Raw genomic sequence first — 13502 nt, 5'->3', positions numbered from 1 at the left:
TCTTCCTCATCTGTATTATCATCAGGAGCTGTCCATTTTTTATTTATTATTTCCAGATACTGTTTCAAATATTAGGAGGTTTGCATAAAAGCCACATTACTTAATTCAAGTACCACTAGTTGTCACCGGAAGTACCAAAACAAAGTTGGGAGTGATCCACAAGTGACTTTGGTAAACTTCACAAAGTGCAAAGTAATTCTCCCCTCCACCTTTATGTGTGTGTGTGTGTGTGTGTGTATATATATATATATGCATATATAATTCTAATGGCATAATAACAACTATTGTCAGCACCTCATACTGATAAGTGACCCTTAAGGCAAGTGACCCTTAAAGCAAATGAAAAGCTTGACCTAAAAGAACCACTTCTTTGCACTGGCTAATTACTCTGCTCTGTGATCACCTGTTTAAGCTTTCATTTGTCACTGCTACTCAAGCTGGGATATTTTATTTACGTTTGGCTGCAAGCACTAGGCAGCGGTAAAAGCTGCACATTAATAATGATACTAATAATCAAAACCAAGCAGTAGCCTTGGATGAAAAGTGCCCATGATCAGAGGAGGTCAGAAAAAGGGCCATACAACCAGCCTCCCACATCTGACTGACAAAAGAACTTACAGTGCTCACTAGCTGGTAATTAAGAGTTTTGACAGCAAGGAAAATGAGAATCCAAATGAATCCTAAATGGTGCAGTCCTGGACTAATCATCTCTGTAATGCATCAATAACATTATTTTGGAGTAGCTACCTGAAAAGTGGTCAAAAACTGGTGAAAATATTTTTATTTTCAGCATAATTAATTCTATTCTCTTAATCAGGTTCTAGCCATTTACTTTTGGTAACTAAAGAGCAGCACATTTGTAGTGGATGAATACATACACACACCTGAAATACTTCTGGAAGATCCATCAAAGCAGAACCCCACAAAAGAAAACTTGTTAATTAGTTCTTGAGTTCCTAGCCTCATTTAGTTATAAACCAGGCTATACAACACTGAATTTGCATAAAAATCAAACTAAGATATATCCAGAGCTGTTACTGATCTCACCCTCCACTACTTGAGAAAGTTGCTTACACAGGAAGGAAAACTTAGTCTTGGAAGGGATTTAAGGAGTCTCAGCAGTAATTTTACACTCTGCACCTAGAAAACTTGATTTCAGTCCATGAGCTTTTACAGCCATGTATAACCCAAGCAGAACTTCTTGCTCACATGACAAGTTACTGCTCTAGCACTGGAAAAGTGCACGAGAAAGTTCAAATCATTATTAATTTCTATTTAGAAACAGCATTTTCAAAGTGGCACTCACATACAAACTTTCCATGCTCTCTCCCCCTACTTTTATTAGAAAACTTTTTACCTCTAGACTTGCCAAGAGAGCAATTCAATGGTGGAAGCATAGCAGTGACTTGGAAAAAGTTCAGGCATGCACACATACCTGAATGTGTGCATTAAGATGAACAGAGGCAGGATACCTCACATTACCTCAGGATAAGGGAATACAGACAAGCAGCAGCAATGAGAAGCTTTCATGCTCTCTACACCCTTCTGCCTTGCATTAACTTGTTTCTGTGTCACAAAATAAGACATTTACAGCCCAGATTAAAAAAATAATTATTCTGGACCATTTCTTTTTGTCAGAAGGTATTTCAACTATTAATTATGTAGTTCAAAGATGAAGAGGGAGCAAAAATCACATTGTAAAAGTACAAAGCAATGTGAAAATCAGTAGAAGCAGCTCTCAAGGATACTTTTAGCTTATCATGGTATACAACTGATCAGCTTATATTAAATACTTCTGAAAGACAGACAGCAAGCTGGCCCAAAGAACCAACAGCATGCAAACTGTGAAAGTCTTCTTGCTAACATAAAGCAGGTTTAAATGGAAAAAAACAAAACAAACCAGTTTCAGTAGACACTGAAAATCACAGGACTGAAAGCTGTGACAAACAGATTTCTCATTCCAAGACTTTACAGGTTGAGAACAACACAAAGATTTGCCTACAGAGACTGAGGGTGTATGCCCAGAGTTTATATACACCACAAGCTTTGAAGTTGAGAGCATCTTTCTTTTAGTATTCTTACTACAGAGGATCATTAAGAAATAAGAGGTCACATACAGATTACAACCATTTCAGGATCCTTTCAGGCTACATGACTACTTGTTACCACACTGTACTTTCAAAGATGACACACGCTACTCTCCATGGTCCCCCCAGCCAACAAAGATCTCACTGAAGCCATAGTTTTGTGCCCATTTGCCTTTCTCCACCTTCCACTTTGCTGGGAGGAGTGAGGAGTCTGGGGCTGGGATGCACCTCTGTTCCTCAACCATGGTGAGCTTGGTGTCTCCAAGCCACGTCCTGGGACTGGGTTTCAGTTTCCACTGGCTCAAGGAGGGAAGGCAGAACTATCCCACTGCCATTGCTGCTGGTCAAAATCTCCCCTGTGATTTGTGCCCTAATTTCTCTAATGCAAAAGGGATAGTACACATCACATATAAAGGCAAGAAAGTTTATTCCAGACTATAAAAGGCTACAAGGTCTTTTTGATACTGCAACAGCAAAGTCAGAAATAACTATGATTTTTCCTGGGCTTCTGAAGCAGAACACCTCACCAAAGGCAAATGCACATCTTGAGATGTGAGCAGCTGCTCCAGAAGAGAAAAACTAGCTCCTGGCTCTTCTCTCTCTCTCTCTCTTATTTTTATACAACCTGATTTTGAGGAAAACATTTGGGTTTTCGTTACCACAGGAGGGCAGGAGCATGTAATGCTCCTGTCAATTTCTCCTTCGAGACAGCAGAACAAACAGTGGGAGCTGGAATGCAGAAAGAGCCAAGTCAGAGACCCGGAGCGTGATGAAAATTCAGCCCTACCGGTGGAGTTAACTGCTTGCTAATGAAGGCGTATGCATCCCATCTGCTGACTACACAAGAGCTGGAATGGTTTCAAAAACAGCCCAAGACAGACATACCATCAAATATGTGATGTGAACGTTGTGATCCATACTCAGAAGTTTACCCCACGGGTTTTGGCAGGGCCAAGTACAGACCCAGACACACAGACGGGCACTGAGGTGACAGGACATAAACAGTGCCCTTGTCACACAATAACTGTCACTGCCCGGTGAGAACAGGAATCCTTCCAGAGGAATTTGTTTATTCATTAATTCTGATTTCAGGAGAAAGTTCTGGCTTGCACCCAGCAGATAATTGGTTCAATAAACAGCATCTCGGTTTAGAAGAAGAAAACATGATACTACAGTGAGAACATGTAACTGAAACCTCAATAGCTGGGTATGACTTAGGGCTTCTCCAAAGAGCTGCCCTGCAAAGAGATAAGTTTTAAAAGACAAGACAGGATACAGCCTAAATGCACGAAAAAACTACAAAGATTTATCTAAAGACTTCTTACAGGGAAGAGAAAAGAAAAATTGCTACTGTAAAAATGTCCCTAATCGTGACCTAAAACATAGAAAATAAATTTATGGATGAAATCATAGGGGGGAAAATCCATCTTGTTGTATTTAAATTCTGAATTGCAACTCATAGGTATAATATTTAAACTTTTGTTCCCTCCTAGCTAGGCCTGCCACACACAATATGCTATAAAGACAGTTGCCAAACAATTTTTTGAGTATTCCAAAAAGCAAATACGTAGCTCACCGTGAAAAACAAATATGATTACCTGAAATCTGTGATCATCTGCACGCTGTCAGAGAGTCCAAAAGACATGAACAGACTTACCAAAACAAAATCTGCTGCACTAAAACAAGCTCCCAGGTATTTTCATTTGTGCTATTTACTAATACAAATTCCCCTTTTCATGAAATCTACAATTTTAAATTCAATAAAGCTCATACAACTGCCAGTATTATGAAGTTCTCTTTAATAAGTAATTTTTGGGGTTTTGTGAATACTGAACAATAGCCATCAGATTTGAAGAACTATTAGAAAAGTAATTGTCACAATTTAACATATTAACAAGAACATTTGAGCTGAGGTTTCATTTAACCCATACATCCCTTCAATAAGAAATTTGTGCAAATCACTCCAAATTATGCATATTATATATTCTTGGCTTTAGACCCTTTGATTGTACAGTCATTTCTCTACATTTTTAAAAGTCATGTACTCTAAGTGCTACATCAGAAGAAACAGCAAAATGGGATTTCATGGTAAATCCTTCATATTCTGCTATGATCAGCATTTTGCAGGACTACACAGATAAATTCTCTATTATCCCTCCACTTCCTTGTTTAGGAAGCCACTTTTTGCACTATTTCTTTTTATAAAGATCTATTTTTGACTGCAGTGGACTTTTGTTTACAAATTAAGCCACCTGATGCCTCCAGGAGACATATAGTTTGCTAGTGAAGTCATTTTCTCTCTGCTACACACAGTGCCTCCATGTAACTACACGCTTCTAAACACGAGTTGGTATTTGCAGCAATCTGCAAAGGACTCCTGGCTGTGCAGTTATCCCTTGGAATTAAAAGAAATGCACAGTTCTGTTTTTCTGCAGTAGAGAGGGAAGGAGAATATAACAAAGCACAAAACTCCAACACCACAATTTCAGAAACACAACTTCTCATCTAATGAAGAGAATAATGATTGCTCCATTTTTTCTTTGCCTTGGACAGCTGCAGGTTGATTGGAGGGGTGTTAAGCTGGGAGAGAAGCATTGAGAGAGATTACAAGGTGTTCTTTTTTTAATGAGGATGCAATGATGCTAGATTAGGTCTAACACAAACAAAAAAGGAAGACTGAAGCCAAGAGTCTGAAGCTTTCCATAGCACAATGCACTTTACTCAGCACCTGCAGTTGCACCGTACACAGAGCTTCAGCTATTTATCTACAGATTTACTACAACCTTCACTACTGTGCAATGTAAGCTTTAAGTTGTGACACACTGAATAGCTTTCTTTTGTTTATCAAAGAAAAGTCTATGCAACAGTTAAGAAATAGTAAAAAAGAGCTTCTGGGTTTTTTTGCTCTGAGTATTTTGACACAACATGAGTATTTCCTCCCAGGACAATTCTCAATAACCACGATTAATGCTGTGTATTACAAAACAGATTATAACTTTCAGCATCAAAAAAATTTACAACAGTCAGGAATATTATTATATAGAGACTGGATAGTTCACATGCTACAATTACACAGACCACCATTACTGGCAGTCACAGAACAGAAGCCTCATAACAAAGAGAAAGCAAAATCCCCTATTTGCCAAGATTTAAATGGCTGGGGCACAGGCAAGAGAAAGGAAAAGGAAAAGAGAGAAATCTGACTCCCCACAGTCATTGCTGCACCTCAGCTACAAACAAATACCGGGCCCTGGTTGTTTTGGCTGCCAGTCAGGCATTTTTTCATAAAAGTAATAAATATACTTACTTTTCTTCCCAGTCAAGACAACATGCCAGACCAATGGATTGTTCTGACCATTCAAACTATCAGAAAACAACTCTTCAATTTCTGATTTATTACTAATTCCTATTAAGATTGAGACATTGAAAACACGGATCTAAATACAACTGCAAATCCTGAAGTGGTTTTGCCATATTTCTTGATGTACTAAACCAACATTATCTGTAATATCTAATAGATAATTAAAATCCATATATATCTCTACACTAAGTATAGATGCACTACAGCTTAGTGTTCACAGGTATTGGGGTTTCAAGATTATTTTTATGCTTTCACATAACATTATTTAACCCTGCATTTTCATTCCCATCTCTATAGTAATTCTAAACTTCTAATAGACACAATTTTTTTACAGAATAAGCATTAAAAGTACTGTATTATAGTAATATATATGTTGTTTGCAGCACTACACAGAATACACAGCACTACTTCATACGTAAGTGAATCATCCATCACCATAAGAATTTAGGATTCCTACAATGCTATCGCTTACTGTTTCATAAAACAGTTTCTGTAATTTTAATTCTTACAACAAACTCATTCTGCATATCCTTAACCTGATTAACTCATACTGCTTTAGTATATGCAAACAAGTGGAAGAGTGACAAGCTACTAACATCAGATCTATTTTAAAAAAACCCTAACATTTCATTTAAATATACCTTTCTTGCTGCAGTTTTCATACAATAAAACACATAAAACAGACTGAACCCTAGGATTAAAACAGATTAGCCAAAAAATAGAAATACTAGTTTCATGTACTACCATTCCCAAAATTTGACACATTGCATTAATAAAAAGCCTATAGCCACAAGAAAAGCTGCATTCTCTGATGATATTAAAAAGTCTCTGTGCATCTATCACTAAGAGTCAAGTACGTGATACTAATCACTGTTCCGTTAAACAACTCTGTAAAGCAAACTTTTGACAGACAGGTGATGGCAATCTGCCACCAGTTCCCAAAAAGAGTGTCTGCTTTCAGTCACATCCCTTTATTGACACTTTCAATAAGTCAACAAATGTTTCGGCACCAAAACAACAGTGGCACAACGTTTCACATTCCTTATGTAGAAACTATTCTCACAGACCTCCATAGGATTTCTGGAATTAATGCAAAACAAAGCCTCAAGCAAACATGCTTTGCAACCCCAAATATAGTGAGTTTAGAAATAGTTGGGAAAAACTGCTAAAGCTTGAAATTTTTTTGCCTCCAAGTGCATGTATCAACCTGTGGGCTGAAAGGAGTGGGAGACTAGAACATAGCTAAGTTAAAATTACACCTCATCACAAACAAGCCTCACTATTTAATAGGGATGCACTTCAGAACCCCACTCCAAAGCAATACCAACCACGAACAAGATCTGAGCTACAGAAAGAACCTATTTTAAAGCCCAGCAGTCAAAGCAGCGAGTGAATTGAGATGTGCTGCAATATTTATGCAGCCATTATAATGCAAATGCGGAAGGTATTAGAAAGGCTATTTGCATTGGTGCACAGCCCCTTCAGTCAGCGCACAATGCGACAGAACGAACAATTAGGATGCATGCATAACAAAAAGCCTCCGACCACAGGGTAGGCAGGTCCACTGAACCGGATACAATATCTAGGGGATCAACAGGGCTCCATGGAAAGAAATACTGCCTGCCGGATCACACCGCACCTCTTGCTCACACTCAGAGCATGAAGCGTCCTTGGGCACAAAAGCACACAGATGATTGGCACAGCAAAGGTGAGAGCAAGCTACAACCAACTCCATGCGAGCACCAGCCTCATGTCTCACAAGACAACAACTGGGCTGGACCACAGCTCGGTCCCCAGGGCTGCCCTCCCGGTACAACCCCCCCACCACCAACACACAGCAGCAAACTTTCAACTGGGCTCAAAAATAGTACATAAAAAGCGGGTACGTACTTTCCTGTGGCAAAAAAAAAAAAAAAAAGAAAGAAACGCTCTCCAACACTGGTTGAGACAGGGAGGCAGGCATGCAAACCAGGATCTAACACACATCCACTCTGAGAACAGACTACGCTTTTGCAGAGAAAGCAAAAAGCAAACTAGTAGACTCAAGTATTTACCTTTTTTTTTCCCAACATGTACACCTTAATGGTAAAACAATACCAAAACAGCTAAGTATACAGGCAAGCCAGATTGTTTTAAAAAGTTCTTTGACCGTGCATCCTTGTATTTATCTACACCAATTCACAGCCTCTTAATATATCCTCACAGCAGTCAGCATGTCTGCAACTATATGATGGGCTCTGTTCTCTCATTTCTCTTGTAGAGCAATAGAGATAAAGTTCCTTTAAACTGCGACAATCTTAAAACAGTCTAAAATCGCCACATGGTACAAACTCACTTTTTTAAAAGAAATTATAAATTGTCCATAATTTCTATACAAAAGATACATTACCTGGAGGTTAACGATGGGAAAAAATCTTAGTAATGAAAATTCCCTTTTCATCCAGAGACCTGGATATCCTGAAATTGCCTTTATTGAACCAAATTTGATGTTGGAGAATTCCCAGATTTATAATAGTATGTGATGTGTATTTCGCAACAGAGTCAAGGCAAAGCAGTGCAGCAAAAAAACAAGCGAATTAAGGTCAATGGCTAATACAGCAAACATTACCTTGCTTATTATATCAACCTGTTACATTTTATCCATTTTGTAACACAGCAAGACCACTGTATCAAACAGACTAGACCATGTCAGCCGCCACAGTTTCCACAAAAACGAGAGTTCTTTTTATCTGTACCATCAGTTGTAACTGGCTTTTTAATCTTTGCTACTGCATCCTCCCCAGCCCTCTCTCACACACACAAACCCACCAAAAAGCGAGAGGCAGAAATATCTCCTCTGAGATGCAGTTGCATGCAGTAAAAATAAATACAAGGTATTACGACAACAGAGCGAGAAGCAAGCCTCACTTCAATCAAAAGAGCATCCACTGAAAGATAAAATCAAAAGCAATGAGCCTCGAAGCGCTCTGGGTGGCAAATGCCGCTGGACATGAGGACAAGGCACAAGCTTTTCCTGCACCCAGGAACAGCACAGATACCCCAAACCCAGGTGCTGGGGAGGGCAGGGGCAAGGTGGGCACCAGGGACAGCCTTCCCAGGGGCTGTGGTGGGAAGCAGGAAGGGACAATCCTGCCTTCTCCTCCCACGCAGAAAAGTTTTCATCTTTCCTCAGACACAAAGGAGAACCTGCTCCTAGAGAGACATGGCTCCTTCCTAGCACCCACCCAAATTCTCCTCAGTGGTATTTTGGAACCACTGAGGCCTCTTAAGGCAGTTTTATTTCCTTGCTACCATACTAAACCTTCCCAAAATGGAGCTTTGTTATTTACTGTGCTTCCTCAGCCTTGTCAAGAAGGGATCACAGAATGTGATCCTTATTTCATACATGCAGAAGATGCTTTGACAGCCCTAATTCAATTACCATGCATGAGCACCGTGCCCACACGCAAGCGTCTACATCCACCTCTTTCAGCGGTGCTGGACACAGCTGCTGGCTCACGGTGACGAGCCAGGACTGCCACACACATGCTTCTCCAGCAGAAACATGCTTTTCTAGAAAGCCACGGCCAAGTCACAATCAATCCAAAGGTTTCCTAAAAGGCACACGCACAGCAGTGATCTTCCGAGCAATTAATTTCTGTGCATAGGTTAAAGGTGCAGGGAGACAGCTGGAGAAAATATTCCTCTCTGAAGGAATCCCTTCAATCACACAAAATTCCTGGAGGAGAATACACCCGTCAGTGTGATTAAAGTGTCAACATAACAAAGGAACGCCCCTCCCAGCACCTCCTGCCTTACAGATATGCCACGCTGGAAAGGAAAAACTACACCGGGAACAGCAGCTACTCACAACCAGAACTGTCCATGGACCCTCCCTTGCCATCACCACAAACAAAAAATGCTGAGGATTGTTTCTAGAAAAAGCACACAGAGGGACGTGGAAGACGACAGCATTCTCTTTGAGGATCCCTCAGTATTCCTCAAAGGAAAGCTGTGGACATAAGGACAGCTTTGTCTGGAGTCATCTTTGTGTATTACAAGGTTACATATAAAATTAGTTTTGCCTAATACACATGCTTTGCCTTGCCACACGTACAGAAATGCTGATGGCCGACAAACAGCCTAAAATTAAAGGAACATGGCTTCAAATTAGTGAAATTATCTCCCATTTTACTCATCCAGAGCAAAGAATAATTACACAGAAAACAAAATAGTGAAATCCAAAACATTCAAGGGAAATTAAGATGATAAGGGTGTTACTAAAATTAAAATGTATGCACAGCAGTGTAATAACAAATTCATAAGATACTGTAAATCTTTCCCAAAACCAGACTAAGTTTATATCAAGATCACCATACAACATATGCCTGAAATATGGCTGTAAATAACCATGATTTAATCTGACCATCACCTACTTTAAGCCGTTGATACTATAAACAGAAGTATATCACAATGACTAGTGATTTAAAAAAAACCACACACAACAAACCAACACACACAGTTTAGGAGGTAAAAAGAACAATATGTAAAGTCAACCATGCAAAAACTAACAGTAGAATATTAAAACCCTGAAGGTAATTACCAAAACCATCTTAATTCCTATTCTGATAGTCAAAAAAATCCCCACCAAATACTGCAGCAATGACAATACACACAAATACAACTCCTTGATCATTAATATTCTGCCTCAAAAGTCTGCACATGTGCAGAACTCAATGCTTCCACAGTCCCATCTCAAAAACACAAGTTAAAGATTACCAGTACTATTTCAGCACTTTACAATTGTTTTCTCACACACGGTGACATTCTATTCCATGTCCATACCTGCTCCTAAAGAGGATGGACAAGTGAAGCAGCCACACAGTTTCACCAAACTTCAGTTCTGCTGAATTGCTGTGCAGCTCACGCCCAGTCGCAATTTTAGTCAACGCGGCCGTTCACCTTACTAAGGTTACTACAGCTTTGAAGCATTTCCTAGGGAAAGATACGAACAACTCGGTGAAGACGCCTTCTACAGCCACAAATATACGCGGGAAGCTGTCACACGGCTTTTCTCTGTCACACCTCTCTGTTTTAAATACCGGGAAAATCACCTGGCTAGACAGGAAGGCGACGACTTTTGAAACGAGGTTCAGTCTCTGTGGCTCCATCAGAACTGCCACAATAAATACATCGGGTGAAACAGGAAAGGAGCCTCACGCCTATGCGAGAGGGTGGGGGACGCACTGACACGGGCAGAGGCAGCGGCAATCATTACCCGCACGCCGGTAATCATTACCCGGAGCGCCACCGCCACTACACACGCCAGTTCGCTTCAATTTCTCCGTGCCAGCTCCCGGCACCGAGAGCTGGCGGCGAGGGGGAGAAGTGAGGCTGTAAGACGGAGCTTCCTCCTTTCTTTTTGTTGTTATTGTTGTTGTTGTTGTTGTGGCGGTCGCTGCCATCGCCCGGCAGCCCCTCGGCCGAGCCCCGCGGGGGCGATGGCCGCCCCCGGCCCGGCCCGGCCCGGCCCGGCCCGGCCCGCCCCACCTGCGCCGGGCCCCGCGGACCGGGCGGGGCAGCCCCGCCGGGGCAAGCACGGGCTCCCCGCCGGCCGCCCCGCCGCCCCCACCTGCGCCCCGGCCCTCCCCGCCTTTGTGCCCGCGGCCTCCCGCCGCCCCCGGCCGCCGCCCGCTGTCAGCCGCCGCCCGGCCGAGCCCCCCGGCCCGCCCGCTCCGTACCGTGCGGCTCCGCCATCCTCCCGCGGCGCGCTCGGCACCCGCTCCGCGCCCGGCCCTGCCCTGCCGGCCACCGTCTGTGCGCACCGAGCCGTCACGGGACCGCCCGCCCACGGCCCTCCCGCGGCTCTCGGGGCGGGCCCGCCGAGCGCGGACACCGAGCGCTTCCAGGTTACGGCGGAAGCGCCGCGTTGCCCGTGGCGACGGCGGGAGCGGGGCCGTGCGGGGCCGTGCGGGCCGGAGCCCGGGCCGGCTCCCCTGAGCTGTCCCATGGCGGTCCCTGGGTGGGTGCCCGGCCCCGCAGACCCCGCTGAAAGCTGCCGTCGGGCCAGCGCTGCCGGGATGTCCCCGGGGGCGGAGGGCAGCCCGTAACTCGGTCGGTGACCCAGTGCAGCTCATTGAAGTGTTAGAGCAATCAGGAGGTGTTTTCCTGCCGTTCCAACAGCTGGATGGCGAGTTGGCCCCCAGCGCAGCCAGGATCGGGATTCTGGAAGGATGGGCTGGTGTGGAGCAGCTCTCCTCAGTGCTGGACGCTCAGGGCTCAACTCCTGCTGCAAGGCGCCTTTAGCTGCTGAGACACCGCCAAAGAAATGGGCACCGCGACATTCCCGTGTCTCCTTTATCGACAAAATCCCCAGCTGGCAGCTGCTGTAACCTCGGACCAATCTGCTGGCTCTTCTTCCTCTAGCAGACATCTCAGGCTAAGCCTAACCAAGCTGCCTTCGCAAGGGATACCAGAAGGTGACAACCGCACCTCTGTGTAGACAAATATACCCAAGTGTGACAGAGCACCTGCCATCAGTCTCCCTTTCTTTTAGGATGGGCTTTAAAAGAAAGTTCCTTGACGACTTGTTATAACAGATCTTTCAGTATTTTGCTGAGAAAGGTTTAGCTTTTTAATGCTAAATTCTCAGGTGGCTGCAATCAGTTCCCCTTTCAAGCCTTGATGGATTCTGCACTGCAGTAGCATCTCACCTTTATAATTTCTAAAATACATTCAAATTAATAGGAGTCTACTGATTGATCTCAGTACTTGCTAGTCTGGACTGGGCCCACAGGCTCACGTTCAGCAGCTACTTCAGCAGAATCAAAACCATGAGTAAATTTGGGAGCCACATCAGATAGTCAGATCTGAGTATCCTCTATTTCCATCAGATTTTTTACAACTTTTGCCAATCATCTGGGCTAGTTTCAGTGAAATAAGGCTATTCACATTCAATTATCAAATACCAAAATTCTGCCAATTGCCTTTGTGTGAGTCTTTGGCAAACCAGACAGTTCAATGTGGTTATGTGGGCTTTTACTAATAAATGCTGGAGAGCATTAAAAGCAGAATTGGATTTTTGGCATATTGGGTCACAAGACAGAAACCAGTTGAAATTTCCTAGTGACAATATTTCTTACAATGACTGGATGTTTATTTGCTGCTATTAATCAGTAAAACTTCATTGTGGACTGTGTGGGATCCTCTACAAGACATGGAAATACACACGTTGCTCTGAGAGCTTGGAGTCTGAAAAAAATGTTTCTTGTGCAACTTAATTGAACACAGTCATTTGCATTAAAAGTCTGTAGTGTTGTAGGGAGGATCTGAATGTTTTGTTGTGTACCTTTACATTTCTCAGGCCCTTTGTGTGCAAAGTGTCACTGCCCAGTTGCCTTAGCATTGAATATTTACATATCCATATTTACCATGGATACATGCTCCATGTACTCTGGTTCTCTTAGAGAGTCCACTTCTGTTTCCACTCCCTTTGCTTTAAAAAAATATTATTTGAAATCTAAAGAAATGTTACTTTATACTCAAAACCCCTGATTTGTTCTGAAAAGCTGATATAAAGCAGAGCAGGACAATTGTCACAAGAGATAAATCAGCCAAGAAATTTACACTGCTAACTCCACCCTTCTGCTGCAAATCCTTAAATGTGTCATATGAGATTAGACTGATACTATGGCAATACTTGTGCCAACAATCAGAACTAACAGACATTTTTGCAAAGGCAGAATTCATGCATGAAAGATTTGTTTTTAATCTGCCCAAATGGAGTAGGTAATTTTATACCCTCCTACTGGATGCTGGAAAGCTCAGCACCAACCTACTCCCAGTCTCCATCAGCAATGTTTGTTCCCAGATCTCATGGGCACAGACCTGTCCCAGAGCAGAGGGGGAATAGAGGAGTTCACAATCCTTACAAGAATTAGTGAAGGGTCTCTCAGGATCAGGAGACTGTTGCCCCAGAAACCCCACAGGACTGTACAGGGACCTTGAACTATTGCCATTCACACTGAAACGAGCAGGAGGAGAAACATAATTAAAGAGCATTTCATAACCTACAT

At 42.6% G+C, this 13502-nt stretch overlaps 1 protein-coding gene across 2 annotated transcripts in view; it reads right to left on the bottom strand.

Annotated features, from left to right (window-relative positions):
- The window catches only part of SHOC2 (SHOC2 leucine rich repeat scaffold protein), a 61825-nt gene extending 50538 nt beyond the window's left edge, over positions 1-11287 (bottom strand). Inside the window, exons 1-2 of one of the 2 annotated variants that reach the window (XM_030241186.2) lie at positions 11169-11287; positions 10273-10422 (exon numbers count right to left, since the gene is read on the bottom strand). The gene's annotated coding sequence lies outside the window, so the exon portion shown is untranslated. The remainder of the gene's footprint in view (positions 1-10272; positions 10423-11168) is intronic. The other variant, XM_030241185.2, reaches the window with a different exon arrangement.
- Positions 11288-13502: the final 2215 nt, after the last annotated feature.

The sequence above is a fragment of the Serinus canaria genome, chromosome 6 (assembly GCF_022539315.1).
Source record: "Serinus canaria isolate serCan28SL12 chromosome 6, serCan2020, whole genome shotgun sequence".
Taxonomy (NCBI): domain Eukaryota; kingdom Metazoa; phylum Chordata; class Aves; order Passeriformes; family Fringillidae; genus Serinus; species Serinus canaria.
The sequence above is the reverse complement of the archived record's forward strand: the minus strand, read 5'-3'. Positions and strand labels throughout refer to the sequence as shown.